The following is an 11,148-nucleotide window of genomic DNA, read 5'->3' on the forward strand; positions in this document are numbered from 1 at the left end:
TTTGTTAAACATTGGAATATACAAACACACCTCTATATATATATATATATATATATATATATATATATATATATATATATATACACACACACACACACATACACGTGTATATATATGCCAAGGTTAGATTTATTATGTAAGTTTTAGAGGTAGATAACCTCATGAAGCTGAAATAATGACAGAAATATAAAAATCGTAGCAAATACATGAAAATGGGGAAGAGAAGTGAACAAAAAAAAGGACAGCAGAAGTTGTCATTCTTGGATGTTCACATATACACAAATATAAGCACACTACTTTTACTGGTTTTGGGATTAAATTACTATTGTTTTGCAAAAAAATTATAAAAATTCAGTTCAATGCATACACTGATAAACAGACCTTACAATGTCTGGTTCGGTTTTAAACTATTTCATCAACACATTGCTTTCCTCCAATATGATGCTAAGGAGAACTTTTACTCCAGTTTTGCCGTTAAAATAAAAGTTCTGAAAAATATTTTAAATGAGAAGTTTTCACCCAGGCCCGTGTACATTACTAGCCGAAAAGATGTCAAGAAACTAAAATTGACTTGGGGGTTAATAGCTACACGGTCAGGCAGAATGTTTACAAGAAATGCTCAAACACAGGTTTCCTCATATTAAGTTTGAATTTGTTTTGACCGATCTATTGACTGTTTGATCGCTATTGAAGGAGAGACGTACTTTTTCAGTTGTCCTTAAGCCTTTGATTTGTTTCTTGTTCGTAATGTGGTCTGCGATACGTAGCAGTCGGTTCTCGTTGGCTTAGACACGGCATTTTGAGAGAGATCTCTCCGTTGGAATGGGATGTCATCTGCCTCCAACCACCATTTTCAGCAGTACAGGCCCATACACTGAACGATTGTCTGAACGACTGTCTGTATCGTTCGCAAAAACACTGTGTATGGGCTTGTCTGAATACAAAAGTGGGCGGAGCTTCGTGTCTGAACGATCTCAGCGGGAATCTGTCACGACCAGGTTGCTGGCTTGCAACTTTCATACACAGGTCGTTCAATGTGTGGGTTTGTCTGCCGATATAACGCTATCGCGCGCGTCTCTTCTAAAGATGATGCCATGTCTTCTCGAGACAATCTTTGTTCAGACTGAAATCGGTGCGGAGATCGTTCATTCTGTCTGAATATTGTGTATGTGTGGATCGATAACGACAATCGTTCAGTGTAGGGGGCCTTAAAGAAAGCAAAATTTTACATAAGACCAACCTCACACAAACCAGGATTTTACACTACTGTCTCTTGGTTCGAACAGACTGGACCTTCTAGTTTCAGATTCCCTGTTCATGAAAATGAAATTTGAACTGATCAACAATGGAATATAGAAATTTGGCCCAAGGCCATCCCTGGGAACTATGAGGTCATTCAGCACTGAAACGGATATTGACAGCAAATGGTTTGAAGGGTGTAACAGGAGGAAAACCTCGCAGTTGCAATAGGAATCAATTGTTAGGAAAGGGTGGAAAGTAAGATGGAAGAAAGACATTCCGAATAGAGGAAGAGTAATAGGATTGAAAGAGGTTGTAGTTAAGGGCAAAAGGGACGCTGCAAAGAACTTTAAGTAATGCCTACAGTGCTTTACGGGAAGGGATATGGCAACTGCAAGGTTTATTTCTCCAAAGGTAAGCAAGGTCACGAGTCACTTTTACTTTACTTTACACATTTACTAGTTTTAGTTTTGAATATAACTTTCCTTTGTCTTTTCGCTTTGTTTTACTAACTTTTTGCGTATTGAGTTCTTCTATTTATTTTTATTTGTCTTATACATTCTATCGCAAAAGTTTGTGAAGTAAAATGTTTTACCTAATCTTGGCAATTTCATTCATCATCAAGTTAAGATTTCCATATGTCCGCACTATAACAGAAAAAAATATATATATATATATATATATATTAATATATATATATATATATATATACTTATCATATAATATATATATATATATATATAAAGATAAGATAGATAATCATACGAAAATTAAGTGCTTTCACACACAAGACACATAAAATAATGATATAAAAATTTAATTGTCTGGGGTAAAGAAAAAAAAAAGGTATGAACAAACCAAGTTATTAGAATTGAACCTAGAGACTTCACTGACGACCAAGCGCATAAGCCAACTATAACATATAAGGAAACACAAAATTATCGGCAATCACATTTGAATGGAATGGAACTGGAACATAAAATTTAGGCCAAATGCCAAGCGCTGAGGCCTATGAGGTCATTCAACGCTGGGAGAGACATTGAGAGTATAATGTTTTAAATGTGTAATAAGAGGAAAACCTCAAAGTGGTTGCACTAAGAAACAACTGTTTGGAGAGGTGGAAAGTAAGATGGAAGAAAGAGAATATGAACGGAGGTACTGTGAAAGGAATGAAAGGGGTTGTGGCCTGATGGATGGATGGATGGATGTATGAGTTTTAGGGCAATAGCCCAGGCACTGGGGCCAAAGAAGCCATTCAGCGCAGTAATGGAGAGTAAATAAATTACATTATAAATGAGTTAATAAGTGTACGAAGAAAATGGTTCATATATATATTACCATATGAGGAATGAATGAATTAATGAAGAAATGAATGAAGAAAATGCTTAATAAATAAATATAAATATCTATGATGTGCTTCATCTCCCAAAATATCACAAAGGGATTTACCCCTACGATATCTCTCTCTCTGGTTAAAATATCTGGGGCAAGCAACCAGAATGTGCTCCACTGTTAGCATCTCGCCACCGCAAGCACACTCTGGGAGGCTGCCCCCTTCTAAAATAAACTGATGGGTCAAATAAGTGTGCCCAAACCTCAGTCTGCTTAAAACTATTTCTGTTCGCCTATCAGACTGGAAAGATGAAGGCCACGGCAATATATTATTTCTAATATTTCTGTACTTTCTATTATTGGCAAGATGAGAAGTCCATCTTTCTTGCCATTTGCTTAAAATATAAGACTTAAAAGGACCTTTTAGATCTGTATGAGGCACTTTACTAAAGGCTGTTTCTGATGAGATACTAACAGCTTTCGCTTCCCTATCTGCCATCTCGTCTCCGCAAATCCCCACATGTGAAGGGACCCAACAGAAAGAGACAGATTTACGCAAATAATACAAACGGCGGAGCGATTCCTGAACTTTTTGAACTAACGGATGGAAGCTATTGAATTTTTTAATAGCTTCTAAAGTGCTTTTTGAATCCGAGTAAATGACAAAATTAGTGTCGCTACTTTGAACAACTATATATCCAGGGCAGAGACTATGGCTGTTAATTATGCTGTGAATATGGATGCAAAGTCAGGTAGTTTAGCTGTATATGCTGTATCACCAAGGATAACTGCACAGCCAACACCACTACTTGACTTTGATCCATCCGTATATATTTTTGTCACATTAGTATGGACAGTTTCGTGCTCCAAGAATTTTCCCCTAATCTCTTCCTCAGGACAGGACAGTCTCTTTTGTTATATGCTTTTTTGCACACGGATGCTTCTGGAATAAGCCATGGAGGATACACAGGATGTTTTACTTCCATGACTTTCTGGGATTTAAGATGATTACCCCTAACATCTTCATTTAGTCTAACTTGGAATGGTCTAGACTTAGAGGCTCTTATACCAGAAAAGACCCGTGAGTCTGCTTCCCTCAGCATCTGGAAGGAGGGATTTTTGGGAGCACTTTTAATTCTAGCTGACAAACAGCTTTCTGAATTCGAGGCTGATGCTCAGGATTCTTACTGTGATTCTGTGCATCACTACTGCTATTAGTCTTGGGGCGGCAAGACTGATGAGAACTTGCATGTCTTTGAACTGGATCTGCTTTCGGAACTATCTTCCTTGGCGGAGAGATCTCTTCCAGAACACTGTACCCATTTGAAGTTTTAATGATAAAACTTTCATTATTCGGGGATGTGTTTCTTATACGCTTCCTGGTGGGTGCAGCTTTAGTTTTATCATGTTTCTCAGCGACTGTGATAATTGATGGATCCGAGCTACATCTCTCTAGTTTGGACCACTCCTTTGGTTGCTTCTTGGTGATATTATTATTTGTGGACGTTTGCAAACTTTGCCTAGGGGCTGAATTTGCAACCGTTACATTTGTATCAGCTTGAGAGGATAAATTGTCCATGCTTTTGGAAGAACAATTTTTAGTATTGGGCTTCAAAGCACTTGCTGACATAAGTTTACGATTATTATTTCCTGTGCAAGAAGAAACAGGTTTCCGATGCTTACTGTTAGATTCTATTACTGGTGGCCTCTCATTGCTAGAACTCTTCATCAACTTTATTACAGAAGCATAGGTAGAGTTGGGATTCTTGTTAGCCCCCATTACCACACGCTTTGCTGCACTAATGCTGAGATGTTCATTATCAGCTACTGCCAACACATCTTGCTCAAACCTGTATCTGAGGCAAGTCGTACTGTTTGGAGAGTGATCACCCTTGCACTGGAAACAATAACGGGCTGTTTCACACTTGTCGAAATTGTCGTGCTCGGCTGAGCACACAGAACATCTCTTATTGTTTCCACACGAGTCTTGAATGTGGCCATATTCGAAACATTTGCAACATTGTTTAGGGTTTCTTTTATATTTTTTGACTTGCATCCTCTCATGGCCAACATTGATAGTATCAGGCAAGTAATTGGAGGAGAAAGCTAAAAGCATAGCTGCATCCCCTCCCAATTTTTTTTACATGAGATACAAAAGGAGGGCACCTTAGGAGAATCTCCTCCTCATTAAAAACATGCAAATCTCTGGAATAAATACCCCTTTCAGCGTTTTAAAGAATCTGTGCGATGTTATAGTCTCAATATTTTCACTTTTTGGGGGTTTGAACTTTGATAATAAAATAGCTTGGGTCTCCTTGCTTGCTTTTATGAGTAAGTTCTTTCCATATTGTTTCAGATTACCGATAGGAATAGAACCTACTTTGTTCTCAATACATTCTGCAGCTTTAATGAAATTTTCCCTTCCCTCTTTATAACTGGCAACATGCCATATAGGGGGAGGAAGCATCCTGGTATATGTTGCTGGTCCACATTCTTCGTTCTTAGGAACAAAATCGAATGGCTCATCGTTCAAATTCCTCACTGAAAACACCTTGGTGCTTAGAACAGAGTCATTTAGAATGTGGCAATTCAATTTCATTTGTGCCTCACTAGCTTCTTGGGGAGAGGAAAATCTGATGTATGCAGAGAAAGACAGCTTGTCTTTTTCTAGAAGCATTTTAATCCTCTCCACCTTACCAAACTGTTTTGCGACACTATTGCAAGCACTCGTAGTCCAACGAAAGGCTTGCATTAGTGCAATAAAGCACTCTATTATTCATGTCAAATCCACCAGTTTTAATAGCACCCTGGTGTCTCGGTGTGATAGCCGAGTTCATACCCATGTCCATGCCTGAGGTTGTCGCCAGTGCCGTTAAGTCGTCAGAACCAGGGGAGGGCAAACATTGGTCGATATCCATAAATTCAAATATATTTGTTGACTGCTTGGTTATATTAAGAAGGTATCGTGGGTCAGTCAGGTATTCTAATTCTCCACCAATGGCACAAGTGAGAGTCGACTCCCAATGGTCCACCCCATACCCTACCCTTACGGGATAGCACCAATACGTTTGCAGTGGCCCAGGTATAAGCCTATCCGCCTGCTGGGAGTTCTGCCCCCACTAATGAGGACCGACTCCCCATTCCAAACGAATTGGGGCTTCCGGACAAAAGCCAGGAGTCCCATCCCAAACACCAGCCCCCCCCCTGGATTCCGATGGGCTGATGTTTGGAGATGGTTCCGCCCTCAAGGTAGCAATGGGAGGGTCCCATCACTACCTCTTGGGTCCAAACCATATCACGTGGCGACTCAACCACCACAACTCCCACAATTAGCTTCGAATGTAAACCCCTCCCAAAACACGATCCCTTCTCAGACTCACCTAAGCAGTAAAATTTAACAAAAGTGGAAAATTCCACATAATTAAACTGAAATGCTAGTAAAAAATATTACATGAAGGAGAAGGATGTAGTAAGAATGAAAAAATTACAGAAAGAAGGAAAAGTTCTGACTAATTTAGTTGGATCAGCAGCTGGACCCCAGGGACCAGTGAGAGAGCAATCCCACCAGGCATCAGAGCCCAGCAGCTGGTCCCTAAGCCCCCTACCCACGCCAAGGGGTCAGTATCTAGGGGGGGTTGTGGCTAGGGGTCGAAGGGACGCTGCACAGACTCTTAGTGACGTCTACAGTATACCGCGTGAGGTCCACTGACGGAACTACCCCCTTACGGACCCAAACATATTAGAAGTCTTCTGTCTGCCAGGAAGTCAAACATGTGACCAGTGTACTGAGAGGTATGAATACAGTCAACAGTGTCTGAAAGCAGACATTTCCGTAAAAATACCAAATGCCTAGTTACAGATTATGAAATTGGGCTAATTTATAGGCACAGCTTTGCCATATGAAGAATGCCGGTCAGAAAAATCCACTGGACTATCAAGCGAGTGATGTGAAAGGGCAGAGAGGGAGAAAGAACCCTTTATAAGCTTATGGATCCTCATATGGGTTCATCATCACAGTGAATGTAATCTTGATGATGATTGGGGGTCCTTGAAGAGTTGGGTAGAGGTAGGTACTGCATAATTATAAATCAGAATTCAACATTAATCAGAAGTAGCTTTGTCGATATTAACTAATGAATATTCTGCGATACAAAAATTACGGTTAAACTGTGATGCTCACTTTGTGGTTCCTTATCTAATGAAGTAGCTTTTAAAACAGCAAATGAATACAACGAGAAGCTCTAGTGGCCACAGGAGGTTTTGTGTCGAGTATATGGCGTCTTTGATCAATTAACGATGGCGAATACATGAATGGTACAATAAAAAGTAATAAAAAAAGTAATGATGTTTAAGACTGTTGCATACGAACCGTCTTCCACCTGACAATATTCCATAAGGAAATACATACTGTATTTGACAAGCATTTTCAGATTGAACGATTTCATTGATTTTACGCAAATTCCTAATGAATATAGATGAGCTGGATCTACCATAAAATTATGAAAAGATTGAAAAAAAGTAGGTAACGAGGCGTGATATGTGTTGTAAACATCAACGGGGGAAAAGTAAAACTGGTAAAAGTAACTTCAATTAAATAAAATAATAAAACTAAAATAAAATTTTGCCTTGTCAAGAACTTCAGTGAGAAGTCAGGAAGGAACAAAAGATGATAATCCAACTTTAGGTACTACATTTTGGAGACAAGAGATGCTGATATTCGGCGACGGGGCAATCACCTACATAGGAAAGCAATGGACAACAAAGGTGCTTAAGGTTTAAGAATGAACCTCTGGCAGCGAGAGACGACCTTGGAGGAGAACAGAAAACGGGAAGCAAACGGAGAGATATATTATTATCATATAGTTACTTTCTACTCGGAAAGCAAGATTATATAGTTTAAACTGGCAAGAATTTAGAAAAAGAGGTAAATTTCCTAATCATACACGACAGCCACAAGGGATTTCGACCAATATAATCAGAAATGGGGCGTACTAATGAAAATCTGATACATGATGTAATGAATGTTTGAAGAGATAAAAGAAGTTGAAACCTGGATGGAGGGTGAATATCAAAGACCCGCCACAGTATGTAAATCAGCAGATGTGAACTCAAAAGGAGAGATTACCACACTTCATTTGGAGCAGGCTCTTTCCACGCTCGAGAAAACATCAAATAGATATGAAGGTTTTTAGCTGAACAGATTTTCTCTTCGTCGCGAACGTCGATGAACAAAATGGTTAAAACTTGGTTGCAAAATGGCATAAAATTAAAACTGTTCCGAGTTCGATCAACCTAAGTGTTTCATTTCACTACCGCAGACATTTTGCTTCACGTATTATGTAAGTCTGAAAAAGACATTTTCTGTTTTTCTTTTAGGAGGAGACGAGATATCTCTTTAATCAAGATGCATCTCTTTAATTGATGCCCCCTCCCCACCCCCTTTTCCTCTCGACTTCTGCGGCTATTCTTTCTCCGGTGCAAATGAGCCTCCGATACGGAATGAAAGTCGTTCCTCCTCTCTCTCTCTCTCTCTCTCTCTCTCTCTCTCTCTCTCTCTCTCTCTCGTGCAAACAACTGTCATGAATCCACCTCATGATGTCTCACACAATACAGACAAGCAATTCCTTGACTGGTTTGCTGTTTTAGTCAATCACGCTTTTCCTCTTTTGCCAGGCTGCCAAACAATTTCTGCTCCCTTTCATTTCTGACTGAAGAGTTAGGCAAACGTTACCCTGACCTACTACATTCCTTCTTGTCTTGGTTATGAATAAAAAGCTGTTTTCCCCTACATGCCTCCGCAGAGCGGGTGGTGCACTGTAGGCGCTACTTTAGGTTCTTTGCAGCGTCCCTTCGGCCCCTAGCTGCAACCTTTTGCTGTACTGATATTCTTTTTTCCATCTTGCTATCCATCCTTTCGTAACTGCGAGGTTTTGCTCTTGTTACGCCTTTCAAACCTTTCTATTCTTCATTTCCCTTTCAGCGCTGAATGACCTCAATGGTCCCTCTGCTTGGTCTTTGGCCTCTATTCTGTATTCCATTCCATCCCCTACCTGCACACGCACAAGATTTTACTAATTTTCAATGGCCGATCTAAATTTGCTGACGCAGACTTACCCACCTCGTTTTTAAGGGACTTTTACCTCATTAATTTAAACCTCCCCCTCCCCCAAAAAAATATTTCCACTGTATTCTTTTATAACAACGAACTCGCACAAAGAGATGACTCTGCTTTGTTCTTTTCTTTCCATAAAAAGAGATTAAAAAAAGGTTAAGAAAACATTTGCAGGTTTGTATTATTGTTCTAAAAATATCTTTATTTTTTTTAGATACTAAAAATCTTTTATTCGGGGTATCACCTAGAGAGTAAAAAGGAAAAACGAAATCATCTGTAATTGTACAACATTGTTTACAGTTCATTCATTAGTATTACAAAGAACAATAGAATAATTACACATTCAGGAAAATAATTCAACTTTTTTTAATCCTTTTTGGCTTTTAATAGTCATCTTACGATCTTTTTGTAAAAGTCACTCTGCTTCCACCTAACAGTAATGAACTTGCTAGGCTGAAAATATTGACTTCCCGTACAAGAAATTTATCATAACATACTGAAGTTGCTTTATCTAATAGCACAAACATACGCAGACACTTGCGCATGATAAGATGCATATATGCATGTATGGCTGAACATCTAATCAACCGAGGTAAGCAGTATTAGGTCAGGCCTGTCAGTTCCTGGGTGCATGTCCGCTTAGGAATATTAGGAACTGTCGGCACGCAGTTACCCTGACAACCACTAACCCTGAGTCAGAAGCCATGACTCTGAGGGAAAAGATATGTAAACACACACACACACACATTATATATATATATATATATATATATATATATATATATATATATATATATATATATATATATACAGGGTGGGCCAAAAGTAGCCTCACAGTTAAAACAGGTAATACGCAGTACATTTATTTTTATTAAACGCATAAAATTTTTCAGACATGAATAAGTGGCATATTTAAGAATGAGTGACATGAAAAGGATAAAAATAAGTAGCATGTATTAATGGCACAATATTAATTTTCTATTGAAGAGTACTTTGAATGAGAAACAGTTCATGAAGTAACTGTGAGGCTACTTTTGGCCCACCCTGTATATATAAGGGTAAAGCCTTCTAGGTCTCTCCGTATGTTTTGAGAGATAAGGTTGCTAGTCCCATGTTCTCTTCTGATTCCATCTGATACTGGTGCCCCGTCATAAATCAGCGTGTTGACCCAGTAGAAATTTATCTTTTAGCTTCTTTGCCAACAGTCCTTTGGCCCCATTCACTCAACCATTCCTCGGTCTTTCTATTCCTTTTCTCTCAATACTCCTATCGTTACCATCCTGAAGTCTTCTTTGCTTCCTACACGACCAAACCGTCTCAAAACTGTGATGCTTTTTATCAGTGCGAAGCTTTTTACTACACTGTATCCTCACATTTTAATGGCCTTTGCTCCAAATCTAAAATACAAATAATTCATTTCCAGAGTTTCAAGGCTCTTCTTTTATTCACATTTCACTTCTAGAAATGAGAGTTGACTCAACAATCTCTGTCAGGTCAGATCGGTTGTCATTCGTATTTCCTTGACTTTGCCGCCATAGGCAGTGCAAACAGATTAGCTTTAAAAAGTATATGCCCCTAGTGAGGTCCCTTTGGATGGTTGGGGGTTCCTTTGGGGGCAGAACTGCCTCATAAATAAAGTAAACAGCTTCTATACTCTTCACTCCTTAAGATGGCTTGAAATGTGAACAATTTTATTTACGCTGCTCTGGGAGGTGTGAAATCCACCAAATGCCCGGATTATGGATAGTAACAATTTTCTGCGAAACTATTGAACAAATTCTTGAACAATATCTTCCATCCTAAAATTAAAATGTCAACAGTGCCAAAATTACGATTGTTTGCAAGTGTCCCATTTATTCATAACAAGAATTTCTACCATGATTTGAAACTGACAATAGAAAGTTTTTTTCCTGCAATTGAATTAAAACTAATACCTTGCAACCCAATGAGTATCAGATCTCTGTTTAAACACAAGGAGAAACTCAATCCACTGATGACCTCAGGAGTCGTATATCTATTTAATTGGCCTAGATGTAATCTAGGGAAGTACGTCGGCTCCACACGGAGGTTACTCAAAGTGAGATTAGACCCTCATCGAGGCGTTAGTTATTGAACAGGTGTCAAATTAACTAATCCTGAGTTTTCATGTATACGCAACCATACAAAGAAATGTAAACATGACTTGAATTACAAAGATTTTAAAATTATAGGCCAATCCCCTAACGAACAGCATTTAGCTATTTTAGAATCACTTTTCATTAAACAACTCGTTCCGCAGTTAAACACCCAGTCTTCCTCAACACCTCTGTATCTCTCGTGAGTTCAAGTCGAAGCTGACCCGGCCCGAATTGTCACTCGGTCTGTGCTTTCAGCACCTTATGGTATTGACTCCTCCCTACTCTTTGTCGCGCTTGCTTTTTATATTTGGGTAAACTTTTTAAACTTTTAAGTAATTAATTTCCCGA

General features: G+C 38.9%; 1 protein-coding gene across 5 annotated transcripts in view; it reads right to left on the minus strand.

Moving 5' to 3' along the window:
• Positions 1-11,148, minus strand: part of LOC135221949 (uncharacterized) — a 677,814-nt gene that overhangs the window by 142,828 nt on the left and 523,838 nt on the right. The window lies entirely within an intron of this gene.

Source organism: Macrobrachium nipponense, chromosome 3 (genome assembly GCF_015104395.2).
Source record: "Macrobrachium nipponense isolate FS-2020 chromosome 3, ASM1510439v2, whole genome shotgun sequence".
Taxonomy (NCBI): domain Eukaryota; kingdom Metazoa; phylum Arthropoda; class Malacostraca; order Decapoda; family Palaemonidae; genus Macrobrachium; species Macrobrachium nipponense.